General features: G+C 40.3%; 1 long non-coding RNA gene across 1 annotated transcript in view; it reads left to right on the top strand.

Annotated features, from left to right (window-relative positions):
* The first annotated feature begins 4,112 nt into the window (after positions 1-4,112).
* The window catches only part of LOC109245064, a 13,336-nt gene continuing 276 nt past the window's right edge, over positions 4,113-17,172 (top strand). The window contains exons 1-3 of the long non-coding RNA XR_002070775.1: positions 4,113-4,278; positions 13,524-13,594; positions 13,667-13,895. This is a non-coding gene — a long non-coding RNA (uncharacterized LOC109245064). The remainder of the gene's footprint in view (positions 4,279-13,523; positions 13,595-13,666; positions 13,896-17,172) is intronic.

The raw sequence follows: 17,172 nt of genomic DNA on the forward strand, positions 1-17,172 counted from the left end.
GTTATGACACTATATTTATAAATATTAATTTATTTTATCAAACATGAATTCCATGATGTTCTTACAAAACGTATATTTTATTTAGTTTTTGTAAGTATCTAAACTAAATATTATTAATTTAAAAATATATATATACATATATATATATATATATATATATTATTTTAACAATATTAGTTATAAATATATGATTATTAATTAATGTATATTCACGAAAAAATATACATCTTAAATACCAAATATATTATCATTTATACTTATAAAATCTTATAGGTATATATTTATTATATTAATTTTTAGTTTTGATAATTATTTAATTTAAAATTTAATCTAATTGTGTAATTACACTTGTGCAACCAAACAGTAAACTTGTAATTATACTGTAATTACACTATGACAAACAAAAAGGCTATCGTAATTACTAGACTGTGTAATTACTACCCTAGTGATTACACCAATTCCAATTACAAGATGGCTTTCCAAACAGACTCTAAAGTTTAATTTAACCAATTCTCGAAGCCAGACCATATATATATATATATATATATATATATATATATATATATATATATATATATATATATATATATACACTCTTACTAAAAGATTATATATTTTAATCATTTCATATTTTGAAAGTTCAAACAATTTTAGTTTTGGGATAAATTCAAAACTAACCCAATTTACAACTATTATTTGAAAATTAGCCACTGTGTAAAATTAATCAAATTTTAGCCACTTTTTTATGCGGTAATAAAATTGTACAAAAGTATCCAGAAAAATAAATACCTTTATGTGAATTCCAGTATATTATGGAGTTTAAACTTTTACAATTTAAACTCCAGCATGAATGTTGGAATTTGCATACAAGGTGTCTTTGAAGTTTGATCTCCAATACAATGTGCTGAGTTTCATGTTTGCTAAGGGTATTTTACTTTTTCAGATTTTATCGGCGCATAAAATAATGACTATTTTTTAAGAACTTCGTAAACTCTGATTATTCTTTAATTACCGGTCCAAAAACTGGCTAGCTTATACTATTTTAACTTTAGTTTTTAGGATCTTTACAGAAATAACCGACCATATTCATTATTTACTATTCTAGCCATATATATAAATTATACATTAATTATACACATATAGTATGTAAATTATGCATATATTATACCTCCATCGGCTATTTTTAATTTAAATACTTGGGTGTGGGCGAATATTTGGTTTAATTCTTCTTAGTTTTTCGCCAACTAGGACTACTAAAGGGATGAAGTGTTCTTTATGGAAAGGTTGTTCATTCCCAAGTCTCAAATCAGAAATTTTAATCATATCATCACATTCCTTAATGGGATATCTTAACAAGTAATACTCAATTTTGGTAAATAAAATTTTAGAGTAAAAGGAAAGCATACTTAATATATATTTATTTATCCATTACTGATTTGAAATATCTCTTGAGGAACAATAAATAACAAGATAATTAATTATATCCCCTAAATATTATTATTATTGAAAAATTAACTTCGACTATTATAAATCCAAAATATTAGAAAATAATAAAAGTAAAATAGTTATAAAATGATAAATTATCTATTGATTTTCCAAACTAGACAAATACAAATGAATATCTAATTTTAGTATAACGGACAAGTAAAGTTAGACGGAGGGAGTGTCTGTTCTTTTGTTTTTTTTTGGGGTATAGTGAAGAAAAACATTTGTTGTAAAATCACTCCTACAAACCTTTGCTTCACACGGCTTCCCTTTGCTATGCATGTCACCATTTTGAATCCAAATTTTATAATTACCACTGCTTGAAATTCATTCAAAATAAATAAATAAAAGAGTTGGTTATGCATCAACTCTATTTGTGATTATTTTTTAAGAACAATAGCTGGAAAAGATGTTCTAGATATAGCAGCATGTAAGTAAAATTTAATTATTACTATAATAACTTTCCTCATTATATCATTTCACAAAATTCAGCAAGTGTTGGATCATGAAATCTGAAGAAGTTTAAATAATTAATCACTTCACCAGTAAACATGACGTTTTATATGCGTCATTTCCTTCATCTCTTCCCTGATTTTTGGTCAATTCAGAACATAACAAAAATGAAGGTTTTCATAATGACAATCAACCCAAATCCAAGCAGTAGGCTATCTCAATTAAGGATTAATTAATTGTTTTTTACTCTGACAAATAGTTCCTTTGAACCTTTTCTTATCTTTTTTTTAATAAAATATTTTGGTAAAAGGTAGCTTTTTTTCACCTTTCCATGGGGTTTGCACTTGGTCCTTCTTCTTTCCGACTGATTCGGACGCTAATGCCTTTGCGGTATGTTTTGCCAAATCTTGTGACGAATATCTGCCGTAAACATTAATAGAAATTGAAAAATATATTTTAGGCCATTTCGACTGATTTTGTTGGAAATTTTAGACTACTTTTTTCCGGTCAAAATATTTAGGTAAAAAATGGGCCGTTATTTAGTGTTTTCCTTTTCTTTCATTTCCCCTTTTTGAAATGAAATACATATATAGGAAAATGAAGAATAATGACTTTGCGATCATTCGAAGCAGAGGCGGACAGTGGCGGAGACATCAATATCAAATAAAAATTTGAGCAAATATTAGAGTAGGAATAGAACCCAGACAACTCACTAAAATCCAAATTGTGCGCCCCCAAATCAACCAATGCAATTGCCTAAATTTGGAGTCTTACGATGACAATCAAAACATACATACATACATATATATATATATATATGTTATTTAAGATTTATACCATTTATTTTTTCAAAATTACAGGGCCAATGATTCCCTTACCCTAAGTGTAGGTCCGCCTCTGATTTGAAGTGAAACCAAGTGGGAGATCGAGTCAAATTTCTTTGTATATTCCTTTGCAAAAAATCTAAAGCTTTCCAAGAAAATCAGTACATCAACCTGACCATCATACATATTCCTTACGAGGAAAAATACAAAGAGTAGCTGTTTAAAAAGCTATATCACCCTGAAACATCATACATATTCCTCGTCCAAATTGCATTCATATCTCTCTAGTCTCTAAGATAGAAAAGCCAACTGGCAAGCACGGGCGTTGCAAGAATTTCTATAAGCAGTGTCAAAATTTTAGAAAAACAAAAATAAATACTAATTTTAATTATCATGCTTTTAGACAAGAAATAACTTTAGTCTATTAGTATTGTTGAGTCTTAAGTTAGAAGAGGTCCTCAATTCAATTCTGTTTGATCATGTTTTTTTAACTACATATGCTCTCTCAAACATTTGCCAAACATATTAGATGAGGTTCGAACCTCTCACCCTTAAAACAAAAATAAAATCAAGCACATAACCAACACGCCAGGAGATAATATGTGTCAAATAATGTCATTTTTTTCTACTTATAAGTTTTCTTAGAATATTAATGTCGGTTTTTAAGCATTAATATGGCTTAAAAGAGCGTGAATAGGAAATGGAGGGAAATGAAAATTTTAAGTCTTCCCCTTGACAAAGGGACATTGTCCCATATTGTAAGAGGAAGAGGTTTTTGATGGGTAACCTCCCTCTTCAATTCCAGGTTTATTATTGCATAAATTAGACATTTATGTTATGACATTTATGCTATGACCATTTTGCAGAAACATCCATTCTGAAGAGTTGCACCTCTTCAGTTTTCAACCCAACATTGACTATAAAGATAAGTCCATTCTCTCAGATTTTCCATACGATTTTCTGAGTTCTCCTTCTTTCTTCTGCATACTAACTTCAAAGAAAGCAACAGTAAGTGTGATTTTGGTATCGAACTTTGTGTTCGCTGAAACACTTGGGTTTGAAGTACCACTACACCAGTGTGTAATTCGTTCTATCCTGGGAGGAAATAATCCATAACATTGGGTACTAGGAGGGGATTAAATTCCATAAGAAAACACTCACTCAAGAAACTTGGCTTTTAACGACCATTTTTTAACGAAGGGATGTGAATCCCGTCGTTATAAGTACATTTTTAGCGACCAAAAATATTTCCGGTCGTTAATAATGCTTTTTTTAATTCTACAATTACAAAAGAATAGTATCTGACTCATTAATATTAAAGATGTCCGGTCGTCAATGGGTACTAAGAATTTGGCGGGCATATCCAAAATAAAAAAGCGCCAGCACTCTCCACTAAGTTTTCAGTTCTTTTCTTTCACCCTATTCAAAGAACCCTAAGCCCCAAATTGCAAAATAAGGATGGCACAAACTCTCCGCTACCACCACTTTGCTGTCCTCCCTCTCCAATTGGTGCTCGGTCTCTCTCTCTTTGAGTGTGAAATGTGCTTAATTGAAGTTAAATTTTACTTTGATTTCAATTCAGTTGATTCCTAAGGTTTTCACTGTTATAAATTAGTATTTTGTTCAATTTAGGATTCACGATAGAAGAAATTTTGCTTTTTAAGATATAGAACCTCCAATACATTTCATTTCTTTCGAGGCAACCTAGAATGATGACAACAAAAACAACGTTTGAGTCCATGATTTTCATATTTGCAGAACGAAAACCGAAGGAATATAAGTAGATGTTATAATCATTCTTTTCAATGTCGATGATAGCAGAGAGAGGACATGGACTTCTAAAACCCCATTCACTGTTTTCACTGTTAACAGACCATACTTCTAAAACCCACTGTACACCAACAGTAAATTCTAGTGACCATACTTCTAAAACTCCCACTCGTTGTTATCATGTGATAGAAGAAATATAGATAATTTAGCATTGTTGGGAAATGATGTTATTGAGTGTTAACATTGCAGAAACATTGATCCTTACTTCAGCCTGCACACCGTAAAGGTTTTATTGTGAACAATTGAATATGCAAATGTGTATATAGATAGATTCGAATGTTAGAAATTATTTCAGAAATTCCGCATTTAATTTGGTATCTTAGTTGTGAATATTTATTTATCCTCTGTGATTAATAGGTCAGGTTGTCTAAATGGTCGGGCTTGCCTAGCAGTGTGTTGGGCGCCATCACGATCGGGATTGGGTCGTGACAACCTTAGCTAATTAATCTAGATAGATAAATAAATATTCACTACTAAAATACCAATTTAATGCGGAACTTCTGAAATAATCTCTAACATTCGAAAACCCCAAAATAAAAACAAAATACTAATCAACCCACAGAATCTGGTGTCACGAACATGAGCCTCTAATACAAAATATTCACCTAATCACAAGTCTGTCTAGGAAAGAAAATACGAATAAAAGGATAAAGATAGATGGGAGAGATCAAGGCTGCGAACGCCATGCAGCTACCTCGATACTCCCGGATAAACGATGCTCAGCCAACAAGTCCTCACTCACCCTGTGGTGTACCTGAATCTGCACACAAGGTGCAGGGAGTATTGTGAGTACTTCCAACCCAGAAAGTAATAAATATAAATAAAGTTTGAGGATAAGAAATCCTAAATAACACAAGGTAAAGCTATAAATACAGTAAAACAGCGAGGACAATTATAATAATACCACAACAGATAAAGAATAAATGACAATTAAAATATGCAATGCAACACATAAATCGGTACTCTCCAGTACCCCGCTGCGGCCGTGCAGCCCGCTCCATTTATTTAACGTCGACGGCGCTCACTGGGGGTGTGCAGACTCCGGGAGGGGCCCCTTACGGCCCAAGCGCAATAATAAGCCATATTATTATCAGGACTGAGTTCACAAAAACAGTGTTAAATACCAAGACTGAGTTCAATATCTAGAAATATGGTAAGAAACCAGTAAAAATAATTCCTAAAGGATTCAAGTAATTGACACGAAGCCCAATTATGACAATTAATCCATTTTTATAAGGATATCACAAAACTACAATCAATTAGGTAGTAATTTTATTAAGCGGGACGGACCAAGTCACAATCCCCGACGGTGCTCTACCCCACACCCGTTATCCGGCGTGCAAGTCACCTCACATAGCACTACGATGTGCAAATTCGGGGTTTCAAACCCTCAACACAGCATTTACATTTATTACTAACCTCAAGCCGGCCAAAGTCCTAGCTTGCTATGCCCTTGCCTTTCGAATTCACCTTTTCGTGCGTCGAATCTGACCAAAACCACAACGAATACATCACAATATGCTAAGGGAATATAACCCAATCGAAAAGACTCGAAAAACATCGAAAATCACGAAGTTGGCAAAACCCGAGCCCCGGGCCCACTTCTCGAAAAATTATAAATTTTACATCACCGGATTCCTTATCTCGCCACGAGTCCATGCATATAAAGAACACCAAAATCGGAGTCCAAATGACCCCTCAAATTCCCATTTTTGTTCTCTTAGGTTTCAAGCCCTAAACCACCATTTTTGACCTTAATTCCTTGAGTTTTCAGTGTAATTTCATGTATTTGCATGATAAAATTGTGTTCTAAGTCCAAGAATGCTTACCTGATCGAAGTCCTTGAATTTCCTCTTCAAAATCGCTCAAGAACACCCCAATTCCGAAGTTAAAATATGTGTTCTGAAAAATTTCGCTAAGGGATTAAAAACCCACTTCTGATCAGTTGTTTCCGCTTCTGCGGTCCTTTGTCGCTTCTGCGACTACCGCATCTGCGATCATTTTTCCGCTTCTGCGGAATCTCACTTATTGCCTTGGACCGCTTTTGCGGTCACTAATCGCTTCTGCGGAAGCCGCTTATGCGGAAAATATTCCGCTCCTGCGCAAATCTCCAAAATGCCCAACCTCGCTTCTGCGACTCCTCATTCGCTTCTGCGGAACCGCTTCTGCGGTCCATTTCCGCAGAAGCGAAAATACCAGATACCAGACCACTCAGCAGTCCTTAAACTCCAAATTTCATCCCGTTAGCCATCCGAAATTACCCCGAGGTCCCCGGGACCTCAACCAAAAATACAAACATGATCCAATACCTTATTCAAACTTGCTCCAATCATCAAAACACCTCAAACAACACTAAAACCATCGTTTCTCATCGAATTCAAGCCTAAGTTCTTCCAAAACTTCCGAAACACGCATTCTATCAAAAACCCAAACCAAAACACCTCCGAATGACCTGAAATTTTGCACACACATCCCAAATCACCTAACGAAGCTACTGCAACTCTCGGAATTCCATTCTGACCCCCGGATCAAAATCTCACCTGTCGACCGGAATTCGCCAAAATCCTAACTTTGCCAATTCAAGCCTAATTCTACTCCGGACCTCCAAAATCACTTTTGATTACACTCCTAAGTCACAAATCATCCCCCGAAGCTAACCAAATCATCAGAATTCATATCCGAGCCCTCTAACACAAAAGTCAACGTCCGGTTGACTTTTCCAACTTAAGCCTTCTTAAAAGAGACTAAGTGTCTCATTTCTTATCAAACCCAATCTAAATCAACTCCAACACATCTAATACTGATACTGAAACATAAGGAAATTGAAAATGGGGAAAACGGGGCGGTAACTCACGTGACGACGGGTCGGGTCGTCACATCCTCCCCTACTTAAACAAACGCTTGGCCTCGAGCGGGTCAAGAAACATACCTGATGCCTCAAATAGGTGAGGGTATCTGCTCCGCATCTCCCGCTCGGTCTCCCAGGTAGCCTCCTCCACGGGGCGACCTCTCCACTGCACTTTCACTGATACCACATCCTTTGATCTCAACTTCCGAACCTGACGATCCAAAATGGCTGCTGGCTCTACCTCGTACGTCAAGTCACCCTCCAGCTGAACTGTGCTGAAATCTAAAACATGGGACGGGTCCCCAACGTACTTCCGGAGCATAGACACGTGAAAAAATGGATGCACGCTCGACAAGCTAGGTGGCAAGGCAAGCTCATAAGCCACCTCCCAGATCCTCCTGAGTACCTCAAAAGGTCCAGTGAACCGCGGACTCAGCTTCCCTTTCTTCCCAAATCTCATAACACCCTTTGTGGGTGAAACCTCCAGCAAGACCTTCTCACCGATCATAAAAGATACATCTCGAACCTTCCTGTCTGCATAGCTCTTCTGTCTCGACTGTGCTGTACAGAGTCTCTCCTGAATCACCTTCACCTTCTCCAATGCATCCTGAACCAAATCTGTCCCCAACAATCTAGCCTCACCGGGCTTGAACCAACCCACTGGAGATCTACACCGCCTCCCATATAAGGCCTCATACGGTGCCATCTGAATGCTGGACTGATATCTATTGTTGTAGGCAAACTCTGCAAGCTGTAGAAACCGATCCCATGACCCTCCAAAATCAATACACAGGCACGTAACATATCTTCCAATATCTGAATGGTGCGCTCGGACTGCCCGTCCGTCTGAGAGTGAAAAGTTGTGCTCAACTGCACCTGAGTACCCAACTCTCGCTGAACCGCCTGCCAAAACTGAGAGGTGAACTGAGTGCCCCGATCTGATATGATGGAAACTGGGACACCATGCAATCGAACTATCTCCCGAATATAGATCTCTGCCAGCCGCTCTGAATAAGTAGTACAAACCGGAATGAAGTGCGCGGACTTGGTCAGCCTGTCTACAATCACCCAAATAGCATCAAATTTCTTCAGAGTTCGTGGGAGTCCGGTAACAAAATCCATAGTGATCCTCTCCCACTTCCACTCAGGAATAACCATCTACTGATGTAAGCCACCCGGTCTCTGATGCTCATATTTCACTTACTGACAATTAAGACACCGGGCCACATACTCCATAATATCTGTCTTCATCCTCCGCCACCAATAGTGCTGTCTGAGATCCTGATACATCTTCGCGGCACCCGGATGAATGGAATACCGCGAGCTATGGGCCTCCTCCAATATCAACTCCCGAAGCCCATCCACGTTGGGCACGCAAATCCGGCCCTGCATCCTCAACACACCATTATCTCCAATGGTCACATCTCTGGCATCATCATGCTGAACCCTGTCCTTAAGGACAAGCAAATGCGGATCATCATACTGACACTCCCTGATGCGGTCATACAAGGAAGACCGAGAAACCACACAAGCCAACACTCGACTGGGCTCTGAAATATCTAATCTCACAAATCGGTTGGCCAAGGCCTGAACATCAACTGCAAATGGCCTCTCCTCAACTGGAATGTATGCCAAACTTCCCATACTCACCGACTTCCGGCTCAAAGCATCGGCCACTACATTGGCCTTCCCCGGGTGATACAGAATAGTAATGTCATAATCCTTAAGTAACTCCAACCATCTACGCTGCCTCAAATTAAGATCCTTTTGCTTGAACAAGTGCTGAAGACTGCGATGATCCGTGAATACCTCACAGGATACGCCATACAAGTAATGCCTCCAAATCTTCAGTGCATGAACTATAGCTGCTAGCTCCAAATCATGAACGGGGTAGTTCTGCTCATGGGGCTTCAACTGACGAGAAGCATACGCAATAACTTTACCCTCCTGCATCAAAACACAACCAATCCCAACTCTCGAAGCATCGCAATATACCGTATAAGAGCCTGAAGCTGATGGCAAAACTAACACTGGGGCTGTGGTCAACGTTGTCTTGAGCTTCTGAAAGCTCTCCTCACACTCGTCCGACCATACAAATGAGACCCCCTTCTGAGTCAACTTAGTCAAGGGCGATGCAATAGAGGAAAATCCCTGAACAAACAGGCGATAATAACCTGCCAACCCTCGGAAGCTGCGAATCTCTGTGGCTGAGGTCGGTCTAGGCCAACTCTGCACCGCCTCTATCTTCTTTGGGTCTACCTGAATACCCTCACTGGACACCACATGTCCCAAGAAAGCCACCGAACCGAGCCAGAACTCACATTTGGAGAACTTTGCATAAAGCCTCTCCTCCCTTAATCTCTGCAATACAACCCTCAAATGCTGCGCGTGCTCCTCCTGACTGCGCAAGTATACCAGTATGTCATCAATGAACACTATGACAAATGAATCCAGGTGAGGCCGGAACACACTGTTCATCAGGTGCATGAAAGCTGCTGGGACATTGGTCAGCCCGAAAGACATGACAAGAAATTCATAGTGACTGTATCTAGTCCTGAAAGCAGTCTTATGAATATCTGAATCCCTGATTTTCAACTGGTGGTAACCCGAACGGAGATCAATTTTGGAGAACACCCTCGCTCCCTGAAGCTGGTCAAACAAATCATCAATGCGAGGTAGGGGATACTTCTTCGTAATTGTTACCTTGTTCAATTGCCTATAGTCGATGCACATTCTCATTGTGCCATCCTTCTTCTTCACAAACAGAACTGGTGCACCCCAAGGTGACACGCTAGGCCAAATAAACCCCTTATCCAGGAGCTCCTGAAGCTGCTCCTTCAATTCTTTCAACTCCGCTGGTGCCATACGATATGGTGAAATAGAAATGGGCTGAGTGCCCGGCACCAGGTCAATACCGAATCAATATCCCTGTCTGGCGGCATACCCGGCAGGTCTGCAGGAAACACATCGGGAAACTCTCTCACAACGGGAACCGACTTAATGCTAGGAGTCTCAGCTCCCACATCTCTCACAAACGCCAAATAGGAAAGACAACCCTTCCCAACCATACGCTGGGCCTTCAAGAAAGAAATAACTCTGCTAGGAATATAGTCAGTCATACCACGCCACTCGATCCGCGGTACACCCGGCATAGCCAAAGTGACTGTCTTAGCATAACAGTCTAGAATAGCATGACACAGAGATGATCAGTCCATGCATAGGATAATATTGAAGTCTACCATGCTCAATAGCAATAAATCAACTCGGGTCTCCAGACCCCCAATAATCACCAAACATGACCGGAATACGTGGTCTACAACAATAGTGTCGCCCATCGGGGTAGATACATGAACAGGTAAGGCAAGACACCCTCGGGCCAACTGATGAGCAAAATATGAAGACACATATGAATAGGTAGAACCGGGATCAAATAATACTGAGGCGTCTCTGTGATAGACTGAAATAATACCTGTAATGACAGCGTCTGAAGCAATGGCATCTGTCCTGCCCGGCATCGCATAGAAACAAGCCTGGCCACCGCCTGATCGATCTCCACCTCTGGGGCGACCCCTGGCTGCCTGATCTCCACCCTTAGCTGACTGGGCGGGTGATGAAGTAACTGGAGTAGAAGTCGAGGGCTGACCCCTCTGCTGATGCTGTCTGCCACGAAGGCGAGGGCACTGCCTCCTAAAATGACCCAACTCTCCGCACTCATAGCAGTTGCCCGGTACTGAAGATGGGGACTGATGAGAACCTCTCGCACCGGAGTGACTAGCAGATGCACCCGGCGCAGAAGAACCCTGAACTGATGGGGCATGAGATAAACTTTGAGCTGGGAGGGCGCTGAGTGAAGTCTGACCCTGTTGGGGCCCATGATGACCACGGCCTGAAGATCCCCCACGATACTCTGGACGAGCTGACTGAGCAGGCCTGAAAGAGCGACCTCTACCCTGCTGGAACTGACCCCTTGAAGGAGCACCACTGTAACTGCCCGATCCACGAGGCTTCTTAGCCTCACTCTCCTCTCGCTCTCTACGGCGAACTGACTCAATCTCACGAGCAATGTCTACCACCTCCTCAAATGTAGCACCCAGTACTCTTTCTCTAGTCATCAGAATACGGAGATGGTAGTTAAGACCATCCACAAATCTCCTGATCCTCTCACGATCTGATGGAACCATCCAAGTAGCATGATGAGCCAGCTGGGAAAACCTCATCTCGTACTGAGTCACTGTCATATCTCCCTGTGTCAGCCACTCAAACTGCCTACGCAACTCTTCCCTGCGGGACTGAGATATATACTTCTCCGGAAAAAGAGCTGAAAACTGCTGCCAAGTCAGAGGTGCTGCACCGGCAGGCCTACGCCTCTCAAAGTCCTCCCACCAAGTAAGAGCAGCCCCCGTGAACTGAAAAGTAGTAAATGCCACACCACTCGACTCAAGGATTCCTGCCGTACGGAGCATACGCTGGCATCTGTCAAGAAAACTCTGGGCATCCTCGCCCTCAGCACCATCGAATGTCGGAGGCTGGAGTCTACCAAACCTCTCGAGACGACGCTGCTCATCGTCTGGCATAGCTGGAACCACAAAACCCTGAGCTGGTGCAACCTGCTGAGCTGGAGGTGCCTCCGGTGTCTGTAGCCCCTGCACTCCCTGCACTCCCTGCGCAGGTGTGCGGGCATCGGGGGTCTGATTGCCTCCCCCTGCCTTTGAAGTAGCTGCTGCTGCTGTGGTAGCTGAAACTGCATGAGCCAATCCAGTACAGACCGTCAAGATCTGTGCCAAAGTCTCCTGAAGACCCGGAATCACAATAGGCACAGCTGGTGCCTGAGTAGGTGCTGCTGGAGTCTCCACCGCTGGAGCCTGATCCTGAGCTGGGGCAATCATAGGATTAGCAGGTACTGCCCCGGCTACTCTACCCCTGCCACGATCACGACCGCGTCCACGGCCTCTGGCGGCCTCAGTAGGTGGCACTGGTGGTCGTCCGTCACGTTCGGTAGCTCGTGTTCTCACCATCTGTGAGAGAATAGAATAACAAAGATTTAGTTCACAATTCAACAAAACCGCACGACAAGAGTTTCAAGAATATGGAGTATTTCCTAAAGGTTCTGCAGCCTCTCGAGGATAAATACAGACGTCTCCGTACCGATCCGCGAGACTCTACTAAACCGGCTCATGATTCGCGAGACCAAGTAACCTAGGCTCTGATACCAACTTGTCACGATCGGGGGTTGGGTCGTGACATATAGATAATTTAGCATTGTTGGGAAATGATGTTATTGAGTGTTAACATTGCAGAAACATTGATCCTTACTTCAGCCTGCACACCGTAAAGGTTTTATTGTGAACAATTGAATATGCAAATGTGTATATAGATAGATTCATGTTTAATTCCTTTGTAGAACCTTATCTAATGTGATTATTAATGGTGCCCACTTCTGTGTAATATAAATGGAGTGATATTTTGTGCAGTAGCAGAAAATTAGGATGTTAGATTGGTAAATTCATGTGTTTTAGGATGTTTTGAAACACTACAAGACCAAAGATTGATGGATTGTCATTGGTGATTTTTTTTCTTTGGTATCAAGTTAATTTTTTTCAAGACCAAAGAACTGCTTACCCTGCACTGTGTGTTGTCCTTTCTCTTTATTTTTTTGTTGGTTATTTATTTGAAAAAGGCCTATATTTGTATTTCTAATTGCTGCTCGCTTCTCTGATAATAAGTTTGGTTGATTTGAGTTGTTCTGTGGTAACCACAATTGAACAAAGCCTAAATTTGTATGTCTAATTGCTACTCGCTTTCTCTGATAATAATTTGGTTGATTTTAGTTGTATGTGGTTAAGATGATACCTGAGCAAAATAATTGATTTGCCAGCTTTTAGTAATACGGTTATGTGTTGGAAAACTAAGGAGCGTAGAACATAGTGAAGAAGCAAAGTGGCAAAATAAGATTAAAAGAACATTGTTTCTACAACATCACAGAGAGGTTGTAGTCTTGGAATCTTTCTGATATTCCTTATATGTGTTGCCTTACTGTATCAGTAAATTGTAAGACACACCTTTATTTTTTATTTTCCTGGTAGGTGCTTGACAAAATTCTTCAATGATTCGAGCTTTCATTCGGGAAGAGTTTGAAAAAAATCTGACAAAACAGGTATCTGTTCTTTCTCTGCCCAACAAAATTAGTTGAAAACTTTGTGCCTTACGGCTAAAATTTTAAATGCAGGGACTTAAAAAACAGGCATAGAAGGCGTAGTTCAAAACTCTGTACCTTACCATTCAAATGCTACCTGCACAAACCTAAAGAACTAAATACAAAAGTTGTTAAAAGATTAAGATATCTTTGTGATGCTGACGACAACTCGGGCGAATTAGTAGCTAGACAACAATTTCAATATTGGACTTAGGTCTCCAACTCCTTATTTGGGACATAAATTGACTTTTGTTATATTCAGGTCAGGTTATTTCATATTGTTCCTTGAAAGAGTTTGTCAATTACTCTTGTTTTCTTAATTCACTTCTTTTCCTGTAATCACAATTTTATTTATATATATTAACTTGCTCTTCTTTTTGAATAATGTCTAGCTAGAACTTTTACAAGCATGTTACTAATTGTTTCTTGGTTTCTGCATTCTATTTGTTTCTTGTATTTGTTACTAAAATGATTTTGCATTCTTGAGAAAAAATTGCATTTGCTTGTTGGTTGTTGCCTGTTGACATCTGCTGTCCAGAATTAGCTGCTCGCTCACCATAAGATTTCATCGATTGGGAAGGGACCTCACTGACGGAGGTATTCAACGTAACCAATGGTGCCTTGATTTTGAGTTGTGTTTTTGAGCATCCCTGTCCGAGCATCCTTTACCATTTTGGCCAGATTTAAATTGGATATGTGTAACGTTGGTGAGGCAGCATTAGGTACTGCCCCAGCCTTTTGCTCGTCTGCCTGAAAAAGTGCAAGATCCTTTGATACTTCGGCTGCTGTTTATAGCATTTTGCCGAACACCCAAAACCTTAGCCAAATTGTCGTTGCTTCGATCTCCCCTGTTATTGGTGGAATCTGGTACTATTTGCTGGTTAAAAGAACCAGCTTTTGAAATAATCAGTGAAGCACCTGTAGCTTTTGAATTCTGCTTCTGTTTTGCACTACTTGGCGTGTTGAAATGACTGGTTTTTGAGGATGCCTCACATTGAAGTTGTTGCACCCTCTTTCTAGCATCAACGACCACTGTTCCATCCAGCATATTCGAACAAGTCAACTGATTACAAGTAACATGTTGATCCTTTGCTTTTCCTTGGTCATTAGATGTGATGGCCCAAAAGGCCATCACTTGTTTTAGAAATAAATTCTGTGTTCCGAGGCCTAAAAACCTCCTATTTGTCTTACCTCAATTTGCGTGCACAGTCCGGACATATATCTGGAAAGCCATTATGTGAAAATCTGTGAAAAATGGTAAATTTTTCTTTTAAAATGAATTTAAGTTGACTTCGGTCAACATTTTGGGTAAACGAACCCGGACCCGCGATTTGACGGTCCCGGAAGGTTCGTAGGAAAATATGGGACATGGGCGTATGCCCGGAATCGAATTCCGAGGTCCCAATCCCGAGAAATGAATTTTTAAAGAAAATTATTTTCTGGAATATATATGAGTTTTTGAAAATGAAATGTGTTTGAAATTTGATGGTATCGGGCCCGTATTTTGGTTCCTGAGCCCGGTACAGGTCTTATATGTGATTTAAGTCGAGCTTGTAAAGTTTGGTAGGAAACGAAGGTCATATGACTTCAATCGGACCTTATTTGAGAAATATTGGAAAATTTGATGTTCTTAAGTGATTTCATGAATTTGAGGCTTAATTCATAGTTATTGATGTTATTGTGATGATTTGATCGCACGAGTAAGTCCGTATGATATTTTTGGACTTGCGTGCATATTTGCTTTGGAACCCCGAGGGCTCGGGTGAGTTTTAGATAGGTCACGGAGTGAAATTTGCACTTAGGAATTGCTGGTGTGTTGCAGGTTTGCAGGCTCGCAAATGCGAACGTTTATCGCAAATGCGAACGTTTATCGCAAATGCGAAAAAGACCTGGTCTGCCTTGGAGTCGCAAATGTGACGTAGTCATCGCAAAAGCGATATCGCAAATGCGAAGGGCCCAGCGCATTTGCGAAGTGGCCTGGAATCCTTCAGTGTCGCAAATGCGACAATCCCATCGCAAAAGCGAGTTTGCAATTGCGAACATTAATCGCAAATGCGATGATAGCAGTCTTCTGAAGGGTTCGCAATTGCGAACCCTTGTCACAATTGCGACATCTGCAACCTGCAAATTTATAACTTAGCTGAAAATCTTTCATTTTTCAAACTTTTTCAAAACATAAACCCTCTTGGGCGATTTTCCAAAGACAAGTACTCTTCCAAATCGATTGTAAGTCATTTCTAACTCGTTTTCATTAGTCATTAACATCTTTTCTCATGATTTCAACTCAAAATCAAAGGTTTCCATGGGGGAAATTGGGTGTTTTGGGTAAAACCTAGGTTTTTCAAATTTTGTGGATTTGGACCTCGATTTGAGGTCCGATTTCGAAACAAATTATATATTTGGGTTCGTGGGTGAATGGGTAACGGGTTTTGGTTCGAACCTCGGGTTTTGACCATGTGGGCCCGGGGGCGATTTTTGACTTTTTGGGAAAAATGATAGAAAACCTATAATTAAGCATTGGGTATGAATTCTTTAGCATTTATTGATGTTGTTAAATTAATTTGGACTAGATTCAAGTAATTTGGAGGCGAATTCTAAAGGAAAAGCGGTGTTTGAGGCTTGAGTTGGCCGTGGAAGTTTGAGGTAAGTGTTTGGTCTAACCTTAGCTTGAGGGATTAGGAGTTTTGTCGTATTTGCTATGTGTTAATTGTGGAGTACGACGTATAGGCATGGTGACGAGTATCTATATGTCGGTGTCAAGCATGCCCGTGAGTCTAGTATTGTAATTGTTGTGACTCCGTTATGATTTATCCATGTCTAATATGATGATTATCATTGTTGGTTCCCTTGCCGGGATGTTATTGTTTATGATATTGTCTCCCTTGCCGGGACGTTGTTGTTATACTCTTGTTCCCTTGCCGGGATGTTATTGTTTATGATATTGCCTCCCTTGCCGGGGCGTTGTTGTTATACTCTTGTTCCCTTGCCGAGATGTTGTTGATATATTATTGTTCCCTTGTCGGGATGTTGTTGTTATATTATTGTTCCCTTGCCGGGATGTTGTTATTGTATTATTGTTCCCTTGCCGGGACTTTTTTATTTTTATGATTGGTGTTGATATATGAAATGGGAGCGGGTTGCACGCCTGCAACGAGATATATGAAATGGGAGCGGGTTGCATTGCCCGCAACGAGATATATGAAATGGGATCGGGTTGCACGCCTGCAACGGAAATATATGAAATGGGAGTGGGTTGCACGCCTGCAACGAGATATATGAAATGGGAGCGGGTTGCACGCCTGCAACGGAAATATATGAAATGGGAGCGGGTTGCATGCCTGCAACGAGATATATGCAATGGGAGCGGGTTGCACGCTTGCAACGAGATATATGAAATGGGATCGGGTTGCACGCCTGCAACAAGATATTTGAAATGGGATCGGGTTGCACGCCTGCAACAAGAAAGAGATGAAAGTGAATACTGTGTTTGTTTCTCTTATCCTTGTTAGAATACTGTGTTTGTTTCTCTTATTCTTGTT

This window comes from Nicotiana attenuata, unplaced genomic scaffold (assembly GCF_001879085.1).
Source record: "Nicotiana attenuata strain UT unplaced genomic scaffold, NIATTr2, whole genome shotgun sequence".
NCBI classification, from domain to species: domain Eukaryota; kingdom Viridiplantae; phylum Streptophyta; class Magnoliopsida; order Solanales; family Solanaceae; genus Nicotiana; species Nicotiana attenuata.